Source organism: Rana temporaria, chromosome 1 (genome assembly GCF_905171775.1).
Source record: "Rana temporaria chromosome 1, aRanTem1.1, whole genome shotgun sequence".
Lineage (NCBI taxonomy): Eukaryota > Metazoa > Chordata > Amphibia > Anura > Ranidae > Rana > Rana temporaria.
This window is the reverse complement of record NC_053489.1, coordinates 39096825-39112184: the sequence shown is the minus strand read 5'-3', so window position 1 is coordinate 39112184 and position 15360 is coordinate 39096825.

Here is a 15360-nt window from a genome sequence, read left to right as displayed (position 1 = left end):
TGCTGCCTTTATTTACATATCTATGCCGCTGGACGCAGCTATTTAAATACAGTCCTGATCAAATGTTTACGACCACTTGAAAAATGGCAAAAAATCATATTTTACATTGTTGGATCTTAACAAGGTTCCAAGTAGAGCTTCAACATGCAACAAGAAGAAATGAGAGTGAGACAAAACATTTTTTGAGCATTCAATTAATTGAAAATAACGAATAAACTGAAACAGGCTGTTTTTCAGCTGATCAAAAGTTTAGGACCACATGTCTTTAAAAGGCCAAATCTGTGCAAAGATGTGGATTCATTGTCATTTTCTGTCAGGTAGTCACACGTTGTGATGACAAAGGCAAAAAAACTCTCCCTTTTTGAACGTGGTCGGGTTGCTGAACTGCATAAGCAGGGTCTCTCACAGCGCGCCATCGCTGCTGAGGTGGGACGCAGTAAGACAGTCATTTGGAATTTCTTAAATGATTCTGAGGGTTATGGAACAAAAAAGTCAAGTGGAAGACCCAAAAAAATTTCACCAGCACTGAGCCGGAGGATCCAATTGGCTGTCTGTCAAGACACTGGACTGTATTGCTGAGTTTACAGGAGGCCTCAATAGGCTTGTTTACAGTATCAGATCACGCACCAGTTAACTGTACGATAGAATGGGGGGAGACAGGCCCTCGGTAATGGAACTGGAAGATAAAAGAAACACTCTTGAAAGACCCAGAATATGAGAATCGGATAGCTCAGGAATTAGAAACCTTTTTTACAATTAATAATTCTGATGAAACAACTCCATTATGCAGATGAGAGGCACATAAGTGTTATATGAGAGGAATTCTGATATCCTTAGGAGCACACATAAAACGCTCTCTGAACGCTAAGATAGACGGTCTACTGGGAGAGAATCGCAATTTAGAGACTGTGCATAAGAAATCGCAGAAGCAACAGCCTGAGGAGAAGCTGCTGAACTTACGAGACAAATTAAATTGATTACTAATGGACTAAGCAAAAGCTAAAATAAGTAGATGTAGGTGGGCTTACTATGAATATGGAAATAAGACGAGCAGGATGTTGACAAACACGCTCAGAGAGACGAGAGCACGGAATAATATTGAAAAAATAAAAACTCAAGGAGACATTCTAGTCAGCTCGTCGCAGCTAATTGCGAAAGCATTTAGAGATTTCTACAGTAGCTTATACCAGCTAGAGAGTCAATTATTAAAGGCAGAGAATGCTAGCAGAGAGAGGGCAAAGGAATATATATTAGCCTCAGGAATGCCTAAGATATCTGAAGAAAGTGCAGGGAGTATAGATGGCCCAATTACAACAGAGGAATTTTTAGAAGCCCTTAAATCAATGAAACCGGGTAAATCTCCCGGACCCGATGAATATACATTACTTTATTATAAGACTTTCGTTGAAAAACTGGCACCAAAATTTTTGGTGGCCTTTAATTCAATACGAGAAGGACAGCTGATGCTAAGGGAGACATTGTTGACCCACATAGCAGTAATACCTAAAGAAGGAAAAGACCCTGCGCAATGTGCTAGTTATCGTCCAATCTCATTGTTAAACGTAGATCTGAAGATATATATTTGCTAATAGATTACTGATTCATATCCCCTCCCTAATACATCCGGATCAAGTAGGATTTACCCCTGGCAGAGAAGGTAGAGAAAATACACAAAGGGTTCTAAGCGCCATATACCTTCCCCAACTTCAGAAAAACCCATTAGTGTTGATATCGGCGGATGCAGAGAAAGCTTTTGATAGGGTAGACTGGGGTTTTCTGAGAGCCATATTACAACATATTGGACTGGGAAAGGGGATGCAGAATTGGATCACATGTCTATACTCATGTCCGACGGCAAGGGTGAAGATAAACAATGTACTGTCTGAACCCTTCTCAATACGGAACGGAACACGGCAAGGATGCCCACTTTCCCCGATTATTTTTATTCTTACTCTAGAACCATTTCTGAGATCTATACGGGCTAACATGGATATTAGAGGTATCCGAATAAAAGGGGACGAATATAAAGTAGCCACATTTGCAGATGACTTGTTATTCTCGATAACGTCTCCAGTGATATCTCTACCATCCCTGTTATTGGAAATAAAAAAGTATGGAATCATATCCAATTTCAAGGTAAATTATAGTAAGTCAGAGGCGATGAGCCTAGAGGTGAAGGCACCCATGCAGCATCAACTAGCAGATCTTTTTTTTTTTCAAGTGGACAGGCTCCCATGTATGCCCTTTGGGGACTAAGATACCGAATAATCGAAATAGACTCTATGAACTGAATTTTGCACCATTGGTAAGACAGATCAAATTAGACTTTCAACGGTGGGAAAAGGAGATTTTTACATGGTTTGGCAGAATTAATATTATTAAAATGAATGTAATGCCGAGACTGCTCTATCTGTTCCAAACCCTACCTGTACAACTTCCCTTAGGGTTTCTGAGATCCAGATTCGCTAAGTTTATCTGGGCAGGAAAATCAGCGGGAGTACGCAGGGACATACTGGCCCAGATTCAAGAAGCACTTGCGCCCGCGCAACCATAGTTGCGCGGCGCAAGTGCTTACTTGCTCCGGTGTAACGAGTGCTCCTGATTCAGGAACCTCGTTACACCGAATGCAGCCTAGGATGTGACAAACATAAGCCTCCTTATGCCTTCACATCCCAGGCTGCATTCTTGCGTTGGCCGCTAGGGGGCGCGGCCTTTGTGATCGGCGTGTAGTATGCAAATTGCATACTACCACCGATTCACAAAAGTTGCGCGGGCCCTGCGTACGCAAGGTACGGAGTTTCCGTACGGCGCCTTTAGCATAAGGCTGCTCCTGCTAATAGCAGGCGCAGCCAATGCTAAAGTATAGCTGCGCCTCCCGCCCGTGAAATTTAAATTTCACGTCGTTTACGTAAGTGAACCGTGAATGGCGCTGGACGCCATTCACGTTCACTTAGAAGCAAATGACGTCCTTGCGACGTCATTTGCCGCAATGCACGTCGGGAAAGTTTCCCGACGGAGCATGCGCTGTTAGCTCGGCGCGGGAGCGCGCCTAATTTAAATGATTCCCGCCCCCGGCGGGATCATTTACATTAGGCGCCCTTACGCAGGGCTAATTAGCATAGCGCCCGCGCAATTTACGGAGCTACTGCTCCGTGAATCGCTGGGCAAATGGAAATATTTGCGTGGGCGCAGAGAAAAATCTTTGCTCTTTGCCCACGCAAATATTGCTCCATTCTACTTGAATCTGGGCCACTGACTCTACCAATAGAGAGAGGAGGAGTAGGATTTCCAGATCCGTTGGGCTATTATGATGCCTCTCATTTTACACGGGTAGTAGAATGGTGTACACATCGGAAGGACAAGCCTTGGATACATATGGAATATTCCGTTGGAAGGAATGGCTTGGCTTTCTGATGTGGACATACCACAGGAGGTGAAGAAACATCCTACAATGGGCGCCACGCTTCGAGCGATTAAAATGATATTCAGGAAAACTAAGATGTTGATACATCCTAGCCCTATGACCTCGATTCTGGGAAACCCGAGATTTGAGATAGGCCTAACAGACCAATATTTTAACAACTTAAGACAACAGGAAATCAGCAGGCTAATACACTTTTCGATAGACAATCATGTAATGACTAATGGGGAGATTGAACAGGCGTATGTTAGACCCAATGAGACGAATGCAACTGAAAGCCGCAATTCGATCAATGAAACCGCAAAGGGAAATGATTTGCACGCTATCGAAATTTGAGGAAGTATGCTTAAAGGGAGAACCAATGAGACATGGACTGTCGTACATGTATAGTTTGCTAGTGGAGTCAGAAGCTCCACAAGAACTAGCCTTCCTACAAGCGTGGGAAGGAGAGTTGGGGACCACATTCTCTGAGGCCCAAAAAACTAAGATCTTCATGTTCACACATAAGGCATCACTGGCCACCAGACATCAGGAGGGAGGATATCAAATTTTGACTAGGTGGTACAGAACCCCAGTATTACTAAAGTGGATATTTCCAGATTTGTGCTGGCGATGCTAAGAGGAGGAGGGCACCATGATACACATATTTTGGGGATGTCTAAAATTCAACGAATTCTGGTATCTGATACAGTTGAAGAAATCATTGCAGTGACTTTGGGAGAAAATCCAGCAGCATTTTTGCTAAATGACTTTCCAATATCCGAAGAAAAATGCAAAAATCCTCTGCTTAGGCACTTGCTTAGGGCAGCAAAGGCCTGTATACCAGTCCTTTGGAAGAGTACGGCAGCTTCAACAAGACAACAATGGCTAGGTAGAGTAACAGAGATTCAGCAGATGGAAAACCTTACCATGGGAATGAGAGAACAGGAGGAGAAATATCGAAAGGTATGGACCCCATATATTAGGTACAGGGAACAAAACCCTTAATAGGGGCAGATCCACAGAGCGAGTACGCCGGCGTATCTACTGATACGCCGGCGTACTTTCGAATTTCCTGCGTCGTATCTTTGGTTTGAATCCTCAAACCAAGATACGACGGCATCGGGGTTAGATCCGACAGGTGTATGGCTTCGTACGCCTTCGGATCTTAGATGCAATTCTTCGGCGTCCGCTGGGTGGCGTTCATGTCGTTTTCCGCGTTGAGTATGCAAATTAGCTATTTCCGATTTCGCATTCTCTTACGTCGTCTCTAGTCGGCTTTTCCGGCGTATAGTTAAAGCTGGTGTTTTGCGGCGTATAGTTAGACTTGCCATGTTGAGTATGGCCGTCGTTCCCGCGTTTATTTAGATTTTTTTTTTTTTTGCGTAAGTCGTCGGTGAATCGGGATGGCCGTAATTCACGTCTATATTAAAAAATATGACGTCCTTGCGACGTCATTTAGCGCAATGCACAGCGGGAAATTTAGGGACGGCGCATGCGCAGTTCATTCGGCGCGGGGACGCGCTTCATTTAAATGAAACACTCCCCCTACTCGCCGATTTGAATTAGGCGCCCTTACGCCACGAGAGATAGACTACGCCGCCGTAACTTACGGCGCGAATTCTTTGAGGATTCGAAGTTTAAAAAAGTAAGTTACAGCGGCGTAGCGTATCTCCCATACACTGCGCCGGTGCAGATCTCTGTGGATCTGCCCCTTAATAGGTAATAATGATGGCTATTGGGGAGGTGGGGGGAGAAAACATGTTTGTTTTTTTTGGAACTAAATGGGGTGGGTGGGAGGATAACCAAGAACTTATCCTGGTTAAGGGAAAGGGGGGGGGGGCTGAAATGGTATGGCTATATCAGGTTATACAGGAAACGTAAACAGTGAACAAAACACACAATAGGAGGCTTCCTGGAGGTGGGAAGCAATGTGTATTTAAAGTAAAGTTTGTAAGTGAAATAATGATGTGATATTTGAATGTACCTGTGTATATTGCTGTACCTACTTTTTTTTGTGGAAGCAAAAGAAGAGAAAAAAAATGATAAAATAAAGAATTTATAAAAAAAAAAGACACTGGACGATCCTCGACCCAAATTAAAGGGGTAGTAAAGGTTTATTTTTTATTTTCTAAATTGGTTGCTTTAAGTTTGTGCATTGTTGGTTCACTTACCTTTTCCTTCTATTTCCCTTCTAAAAAAAAAATTCTTTGTTTGTATTTCTCACTTCCTGTTTCTCCTCAGTAAGCTTTCCACCATCATCTGAGCGGTGGAAAGTCATATAGAACAGCTTACTGAGGAGGAACAGGAAGTGAGAAGATCAGACAAAGAAAACAAAGAAAAAAAAACAATTAGAAGGGAAATTGAAGGAAAAGGTAAGTGAACCAACACTGCACTAGCTTAAAGCGGAGGTTCACCCTAAAATTGAACTTCATTGCTCTCCTACCTCCAGCCCTAATCTAGCACTGCTGCGATGTCATTTTCTTTAAAATGTGTATCCTTACCTGTGTTCTAGATGACTTCTGGGTCTTCTTCCCAGCGGGGAGTGGGCGTGTCGCTCCTTTTCCCCGACGAGTCCAGGGGTAATGTGATCTGGGCGCAAGGTCTACTGGGAGTGACGTTTCACAACTCACAGGAGACCATCCAAAGTATCTAGGCCTGTTCTCGCGCTAGCTCGAGTGTCATGTGATGCGGAAGCGGGTCACATGACTCGCAAAGTGCATCATGTGACGACGGCGGATACTAATTCGCCATTTTAACTAAGGGAACACAGCCGTCAACACAGCCAACACCGTCAACACAGCGCACGTGCGAGATCCTGCGGTGCATGATGGGGGCATTCTGGGAAGAAATCCAGGAAGTGCTTGCTTGTGGGATTCAACATGCCCACAAGCAAGATGGAAAAGGCCTGGAGGATTTTTTATTTGATCAAACGAAATCGGAGCGGACGGTCGTAGCAGCGCCTAGCAGGTGAGTAGTACCTAGCTAGCGCTGTTACAATGCTTTTGAGATGTAAAAAAAAAAAGTTAAACCCGCGGAACCCCAGCTTTAAAGTAACCTATTTAGAAAATAAAGAACAAACCTTTACAACCCCTTTAAGGCCCTTACTGGTGCTGACTGCAGCCCCATAACCATCAGACGGCATCTGAGACTGAAGGGCTTAAAAAAAAAAAACGTCTTCAAAAACCTCGTCTCCTTGAACGCCACAGAACTGCTTGTTTGGACTTTGCAAGAGAGCACCAAACATGGGACATTCAAAGGTGGAAGGAAGTTTTATTCTCTGATGAGAAAAAATGTAACCTTAATGGTCCTGATGGTTTCCAACGTTACTGGCATGACAAGCAGATCCCACCTGAGATGTTTTCTACGCGCCACAGTGGAGGGGGCGCCATAATGGTCTGGGGTGCTTTTTCCTTCAGTGGGACAATGGAGCTTCAGGAAGTTCAGGGGCGTCAAACGGCCGCTGGCTATGTCCAGATGTTGCAGAGAGCATTCCTCATGACTGAGGGCCCTCGTCTGTGTGGTAACGACTGGGTTTTTCAACAGGACTACGCTACAGTACACAATGCCCGCAGGACAAGGGACTTCTTCCAGGAGAAGAACATCACTCTTTTGGCCCATCCTGCATGTTCCCTTGATCTAAATCCAATTGAGAACCTTTGGGGATGGGTGGCAAGGGAAGTTTACAAAAATGGACAACAGTTCCAGACAGTAGATGGCCTTTGTGCGGCTGTCTTCACCACTTGGAGAAATGTTCCCACTCACCTCGTGGAAACGCGAGGCATCAAGCATGCCGAAACTAATTTTTTGAAGTGATCAACAATGACGGCGGAGCTACTCATTACTGAGTTCATGTTTGGAAGTTGGATTTCTGTTTTGGGGGGGTTTAGGTTTTTTTCGGAGGTGTGGTCCTAAACTTTTGATCAGCTGAAAAACAGCCTGTTTCAGTTTATTCGTTGTTTTCATTTAATTGAATGCTCAAAAAATGTTTTGTCTCACTCTCATTTCTTCTTGTTGCATGTTGAAGCTCTACTTGGAACCTTGTTAAGATCCAACAATGTACAATATGATTTTTTGCCATTTTTCAAGTGTTCTTAAACTTTTGATCAGGACTGTATGAATGCCACCGCTATTTACATATGATTGCCGGTTATTTACAGGTAAACACAGGGGGCCAGATTCAGATAGAGATACGACGGCGATGAGTTCCGTCCGTTGTATCTATGCGACTGATTCATAGAATCAGTTACGCATAGATCTCCCTAAGATCCGCCAGGTGTAAGTGACTTACACCGTCGGATCTTAGGCTGCAATCTCACGCTGGCCGCTAGGTGGCGCCTCCGTTTGTATACGCGACAAAAATGCAAATGAGGAGTTACGCCGATTCAGAAACGAACGACCGCCCGGCGCTTTTTTTTTACGTCGTTTGCGTTCGGCTTTTTCCGGCTTATAGTTACCCCTGCTATATGCGGTGTATCCTATGTTAAGTATGGCCGTCGTTCCCGGGTCGAATTTTGAATTTTTTACGTCTTTTGCGTAAGTTGGTCGCGAATACGGATGGACGTAATTTACGTTCACGTCGAAACCAATGACGTCCTAGCGACATCATTTGAAGCAATGCACGCTGGGAAATTTAGGTGACGGTGCAATGCGCAGTTCGTTCGGCGCGGGGACGCGCCTGATTTAAATTCTACACGCCCCCTAGCCGCGGAATTTGAATTCCGCCGGGGGATTTACGATACGCCGCCGCAGCACTTGCCTCAAAAACTTGCGCCGGCGGATCGCAAATCAGATAGGTTACGCAGATCTAAAGATCCGCTAACCTATCTGAATCTAGCCCAGGGTCTGCAGGTGAGTTATCTGTACACAACAATAGGGCAGAGCTGGGCAGAATTAGTAGCAGCACTTCACACTGAGATATCAGGACACAGCACAGGACTAAAACTTCAAGGGACAAGGGAATTTAAACTGGGATAGAAAATAGAAACAAACTTTTGAAACATTACAAAGAACTGTTGATGCATTTACATTCACCCCATCCAAGTTACACATGTATATCTAAAATATAATATTTAAAAAAAAATGTGTTTATCAGGAACCAGCAAAGTACACAGAGAACCAACTTTGGCGACTGGAAAAAAAAAAAAAACGAAGTTTGCCCGGTGGGATTTTATCCTTTAATCTCCTTCCTAAAATGATTCTTAGTAAGTAAATAACAATATTCATAATGATCCAGAATGTTTTATAAGCTTTGTAAAAGTCCTTTCCACATTAATGTCATCTTGCCGTGACAGGGCAGGAAGGGCCATTAGGAAAATGAGATGAAAATAAAATGATTACATTTTAGTTACCGAAAGCTCGCTTTAACCCTTCTGCGGCGAAGCTTAGGGAATAATCGCAATAAAAAGGCATTGTCTCCCCATCCTTGTGGTCGTGGGACGTTAAGAAGAGTGCGCTTGATAAAGATGTTTAGCGTTGTAATCGGAAAGGAAAACACATGTGATAATCTGTCAAGATTAATACAGGGTGACATGTAAGTAAAAGCTGCCGGATTAAATACCAAATTAAATTGCTTTCATTTTCTTTGCAATCTGTCCTAGGTCTATCCATGCGGAGCTTTTCTTGTAGAACACACGTTGCCATTGTTATGGGGCTTCAAGCAGGTCATCCTCTGATTAAGCATTTCCTGGTTAGGCGGTGTGGCCGACAGACAATGACACACTGGCATGTCACCGGCATAATTAACAAGCAGATGACAACGGATAGAATGGCATGACCCATGAATGACCCGCGCTTGCTCTATGACATTGTGGTAGATCGATATGTAAAAGGATTTTCTTCTGCCAATAAACCCTGGTTTAGGAAAAAAATCTATTCAAGTATGAATTCTTATCTCAGAATCCTCCAAATCTCCAAATTCCTTCTTTTTTTTTTTTGCTTCTGTGAACTGACTTCCTATTGGAGGGTGGCTACATTTATTCTCTATAGTCACACTCGGGTTGAATTACAAAATCTGGTTCAGCTGTACATGGTATACATGGTGGCAGTGGTGACGTCACTACTGTTGGTGTCCTCTGGAGCATATTTTTGCTTAACTGTTTTCTCTCTGTTCTCCTTTCTCTCCCTTTTTTCTCTCTCCATCCGTCTTTCTTGTTCTTTCTATCTCTTCTACTTTCTCTCGCTTTTCTCTCTCTCCATCCATCTTTCTCGTTCTTTCTATCTCTTCTTCTTTCTCCCCCTTTTTTCTCTCTCCATCTGTCTTTCTTGTTCTTTCTATCTCTTCTACTTTCTCTCGCTTTTCTCTCTCTCCATCCATCTTTCTCGTTCTTTCTATCTCTTCTTCTTTCTCCCCCTTTTCTCTCTCTCCATCCGTCTTTCTTGTTCTTTCTTTCTCGTCTTCTTTCTCTCCCTTTTCTCTCTTTCTATCCGTCTTTCTCGTTCTTTCTCTCTCTTCTACTTTCTCTCCCTTTTGTCTCTCATTCTCCATCCATCTTTCTTATTCTTTCTCTCCCTTTTCTCTCTCTCCAATCGTCTTTCTTGTTCTTCCTTTCTCTTCCTTTTCTCTTTCACCATCCATCTTTTGCGTTCTTTCTTTCTCTTCTTCTTTCTCTCCCTTTTCTCTCTATCTGTCTTTCTTGTTCTTTCAATCACTTTTACTTTCTCTTCCTTTTCTTTCTCTCCATCTGTCTTACTTGTTCTTTCTATCTCTTCTACTTTCTTTCACTTTTCTCTCTCTCCATCCATCTTTCTCGTTCTTTCTATCTCTTCTTCATTCTCCCCCTTTTCTCTCTCTCCATCTGTCTTTCTCATTCTTCTATCCCTTCTTTTTTCTCCCCCGTTTCTCTCCCCATCTGTATTTCTCGTTCTTGCTATCTCTTCTACTTTCTCTTTCTCCATCCGTCTTTCTTGTTCTTTCTATCTCTTCTTCTTTCTCTTATTTTTTCTCTCTCTCTATTCATCTTTCTAGTTCTTTCGATCTCTTCTTCTTTCTCTCCCTTTTCTCTATCTCTACCTGTCTTTCTTGTTCTTTCTTTCACTTCTTTCTCATTCTCCATCTGTCTTTCTTGTTTTTTCTCTTCTTCTTTCTCTCCCTTTTCTCTATCTCCATCCGTCTTTCTTGTTCTTTCTTTCTCTCCTTCTTCTTCTTTCTCCCCCTTTCTCTATTTCACCATCCATTTTTCACATTCTTTCTATCTCTTCTTCTTTCTCTCCCTTTTCTCTCTCTCTCCTTCTGCCTTTCTTGTTCTTTCTATCTCTTCTACTTTCTCTCACTTTTCTCTCTCTCCATCTATATCTATCTTCGCCCTCTCTTTGAAATCATCAGTAACCAGAAGTTACTTTACCACTCCTATGCAGACGACACACAACTGTATTTCCGCATCTGCAACAAAAAGGATCATTCTCTTGGACTAGAGAAATGCCTCACTCTAATAGATAACTGGATGACAAACAGTTATCTTAAACTCAATGGTTTGAAAACAGAACTTCTCCTGTTTCACGCTAACCGGAAAAATCACCCCGCGTCAACATGGACTCCCCCACCCATTCTGGGTAAAACTATCACCCCTAGCACCAAAGTCAAAAGTCTCGGAGTCATTTTCGATACCTACATGACAATGGATGCACAAATAGGGTCAGTAGTCAGCGGATCCCACCATCTGCTGCGCCTACTACGCAGACTCACGCCCTTTATCCCGAAAGAGGACATTGCAGTCGTGGTGGGAACAATCATCAATTCCAGACTCGACTACACAAATGCCCTCTATCTAGGACTCCCCAAATACCAAATCACTCGTCTGCAAGTCGTTCAAAATACGGCCGCTCGACTAGTGACTGGCAAAAAAAACATGGGAATCAATCTTCACTGAGATCCCTTCATTGGTTGCCAGTAAAAGACAGAATCACTTTCAAGACACTCTGTCTAATACATAAGTGTATTCAAGGCAACGCCCCCCAATATCTATGCGAAAAAATAAAAGCCCATAACCCCAATCGCATTCTGCGATCCACCAATCAAAACCTCCTCCAGATACCCAAGGCCAGATACAAGTCCAAAGGAGATCGAAGATTTGCAGTCCAGGGACCTCGCCTGTGGAATGCACTACCAACCACCATTCGACTGGAGTCGGACCACTTGGCCTTCAGGAGAAAGATTAAAACCCATCTCTTCTGAGGTCAAGGGGTTCCTTACCCATGAAATGGATACAGCGCCCAGAGGCGATTCAGTTCGCATGTGTTGCGCTTTACAAGTCTCTCTCTCTCTCTCTCTCTCTCTCTCTCTCTATCTTTCTCGTTCTTTCTATCTCTTCTACTTTCTCTCAATTTTCTCTCTCTCCATCTGTCTTTCTCATTCTTCTATCTCCTTCTTTCTCCATCTTTTCTCTCTCTCAATCTGTCTTTCTCGCTCTTCTATGTCTTCTTCTTTCTCCCCCTTTTCTCTCTCTCCATCTGTCTTTCTTGTTCTTTCTATCTCTTCCTCTTTCTCTTTCTCAATCCGTCTTTCTTGTTCTTTCGATCTCTTCTTCTTTATCTCCATTTTCTCTCTCTCTTTTCGTCTTTCTAGTTCTTTCTATCTCTTCTTCTTTCTCTCCATTTTCACTATCTCTATCTATATTTCTTGTTCTTTCTATCACTTCTTTCTCTCCCTTTTCTCTCTTTCTATCCATCTTTCTTGTTCTTTCTCTCCCTATTCTCTATTTCCATCCGTCTTTCTTGTTCTTTCTTTCTCTTCCTCGATCTCTCCCTATTCTCTTTCACCTTCCATCTTTCGCGTTCTTTTTTTCTCTTTTTCTTTCTCTCCCTTTTCTCTCTATCTGTATTTCTTGTTCTTTCTATCACTTCTTTCTCTCCCCTTTCCCTCTTTCTAGCTGTCTTTCTCGTTCTTTCTCTCTCTTCTACTTTCTCTCTCTTTTGTCTCTCATTCTCCATCCGTCTTTCTTGTTCTTTTTCTCCCTTTTCCCTATCTCCATCTGTCTTTCTTGTTCTTTCTTTCACTTCCTCTTTCTCTCCCTTTTCAAGTTCACCATCCATCTTTCGCATTCTTTCTATCTCTTCCACTTTCTTTTCATTTCCTCTATCTCCATCAGTCTTTTTCGTTCTTTCTATCTCTTTCACTTTCTCTCTCGCCATCCGTCTTTCTTGTTTTTTCTATTTCTTTTTATTTTTCTCCCTTCTCTCTCTCTCCATCCTTCTTTCTCAGTCTATCTATGCCTTCTTCTTTCTCTCTCTATCTGTCTTTTTTGTTCTTTTTATATCTTCTTATTTTTCTCCCTTTCTCTTTGCCCCCCGCCTCTCTTTACAGAGCGAGATTTACATCTCAGCAGCCTATAACGTTGCCAACCCCCCACAAAAAATGTATACACTGAGAAAATGTGGAAAACCTACTGACAGAATGCATTGTTTTCCTGAGGACCTAAAATATGGCCCAACATTGTGGGGAATAAAGGTCTGTTGTCACCCCGTTTCAATCCACACCCCCTGCACTCCCATAGAAACGCCACTGGATGGTAGCCAATCAGCTTCTAACTTCAGCTTGTTCAATTAAGCTTTGACAAAAAAAATAAAAATGGAAGCTGATTGGTTTCAATGCACAGCTGCACCAGATTTTGCACTCTAGGTTTAGTAAATTAATCCCATTGTAAGTAGAACGCGACCTCCTCTCTTGCTCGCTCCTAAGATGGACAATGAAGTATGGCATGTTTAATGTGAATGGAGCAGGGGAGGAAGAAAGGATGTCAGGGAGGGTTGGGAGAGAGAAAAGATAAAAAGGAAAAGGGGAGGAAAGAAGGAAAGAAAGCAGGATAGGTGGATGAGGTAGGGAAGAAAGATGGAAGGATGGGAATAAGCACAAATAAAGGAGGAAGAGGGCATGGAGGGAGAAAGGGTAGAAGGAAGGTGGGATGGAAGATTGGAAAAGTGGGGGGGGGAGAAAAGATAAAAGGAGAGGGGAAATGAGAAAAAAAGAATGAAGAATAGAGGTTAGAGGTAGGGAAGAAAGTAGGAAGGATGGAAGTATGAAGAAAAAGAAGAGGGCGGAAGAAAGGAGGGAGATGGGAGGGAGGAAAATGGAAAGAAAGAAGGGCGGGAGGAAGGAAGGAAGGAAGGAAGGAAGGAAGGAAGGAAGGAAGGAAAAGCAGGGAGGGAGAAAATATGAAAAAATAAAGAATAGAGGTTAGAGGTAGGGAAGAAAGAAGTATGGGAGTAGGAAGGAAAATAAAACGGAGCAAGAGTGAAGGGAGGGAGGAAAAATGGAAGGAAGGAAGAAAGGAAGGTAGGAAGGAAGGAGGGAGGAAGGAAGGAAGAACAGAGGGAAGGAAGGCAAGGGAAGGGAAGGGGGGAAGGAAAAGCAGGGGGGGGGGAAGGTGAAAGGAATGAAGAATAGAGGTTAGAGGTAGGGAAGAAAGAAGGAAGGATGGCACTAAGAAGGAAAAGTATAGGGAGGATGAAAGGATGAAGAGGGGAGGGAGGGAGGAAGGATAGAAGAAAGGTGGGACTCCAATGAAGAAAACAACATTATAGAGCAGTGGTTCTCAACCTTCTAGTGCCGTGACCCCTTGATAAAATTTCCCAAGTTGTGGGGACCCCCAACAGTAGAAAAAAAATTGTAGCGTGGGTTGTCAGCACCCAAGGCAAGACGAGTAATTTGCACCCCTAATCCACAGACATTTAGCGCTCCCTTCCACTCGTACAGTATTAAATCCCCTTATGGTACATTTTAGGATGTACCACTCTTTCTCTTTGTTCTTCTTTTATCTCTCTTTATCCAAAAAAATGTTGCCATCTTTTTTGTTCTTTTTCTTCCCTTTTCTTTGTTCCTCCCCCTATTTTTCCTTTTCCTTCCATGTATTCTCTATTTTTACTCCTTCTCTTACTCCTTGGTGGGGAGTTGGGATTAGTGGTAGTGCTGGGGAGAGTTCTGATCAGCCAACTTGGGTGCTCTTGATCAAGGTCTTCTGCTGATCTGAGAACTGTCGTAGGGACTTTTAATGGCATCTATAAGTGTTACTCACTGTGTCTTCGGGTTCAAGTGTCTTGTAGCAGTGACACCTATGCCGAAATCAGGAGATAGGATCTCCTCCAGCCCCTCCCACTTCACATTCCTCACCAGTCAGCTGACCTCTAGTCTCTGCCCCCCAACCATGCTGTGAACAGAATGGGCGGCTGCGAAGAGACTGAGTGGGTGGCTGTGGGCTCCAGGAACAGCCATGCTGGGTGGCCGTGAAAAGGCTGGGAGAGCAGCGCGGGCTTCAGGAACAGCCCAGGATTCGGTGACCCCTGGTAAATCATCATTTGACCCCCGAGGGGGTCCCGACCCCCATGTTGAGAACCACTGTTATAGAGGTTCTGGGACTTTACTGTAGGGTGACCACATTTCCAAACTACCATTCAGGGACACCCTCCCTTCCCAAAAATCAGCTTGTGCTGTAACGAATCACAGCACAGTGATTGGACACAAGAGGCGGGTGTAACGGTCAGGGGTTAACGCCGTTATGATATTCCATTCCACCAACACAAGACAGCTTCCGACACTCCACAATCCAGCAGACAGGACCCATTGAATTCTCCCCAGAATAATGAGACACAGCTCTGTTCTCTGGTTCCAAACAGATAGATCTTTTAATGGTAAAACTCAGGTTTTTATACAGTTAGAAGCCCCAAGAAACAATGGCTTAACTCCACCCACAACATGACATACGGAGCTCAATACACATTCCTTTAGATAATGTCATTCAGATAATCTACATGAGCTAATTACTAGTCATTTACCCAGACGTTCCGACTCCGCGATAAGCTCACCTGCTACACAATACACATTCCTTTGGTAAACATAAGTCAGACATCTGACCTTTTAGATTGTGTTAATTCACAACACATATTAGCATCAATAGAACTTTCACACAATACAGGGTTAGTTAGCATAGCACCATGAAATATCTAAGGAGCCAGTGTCACGCCCCTGA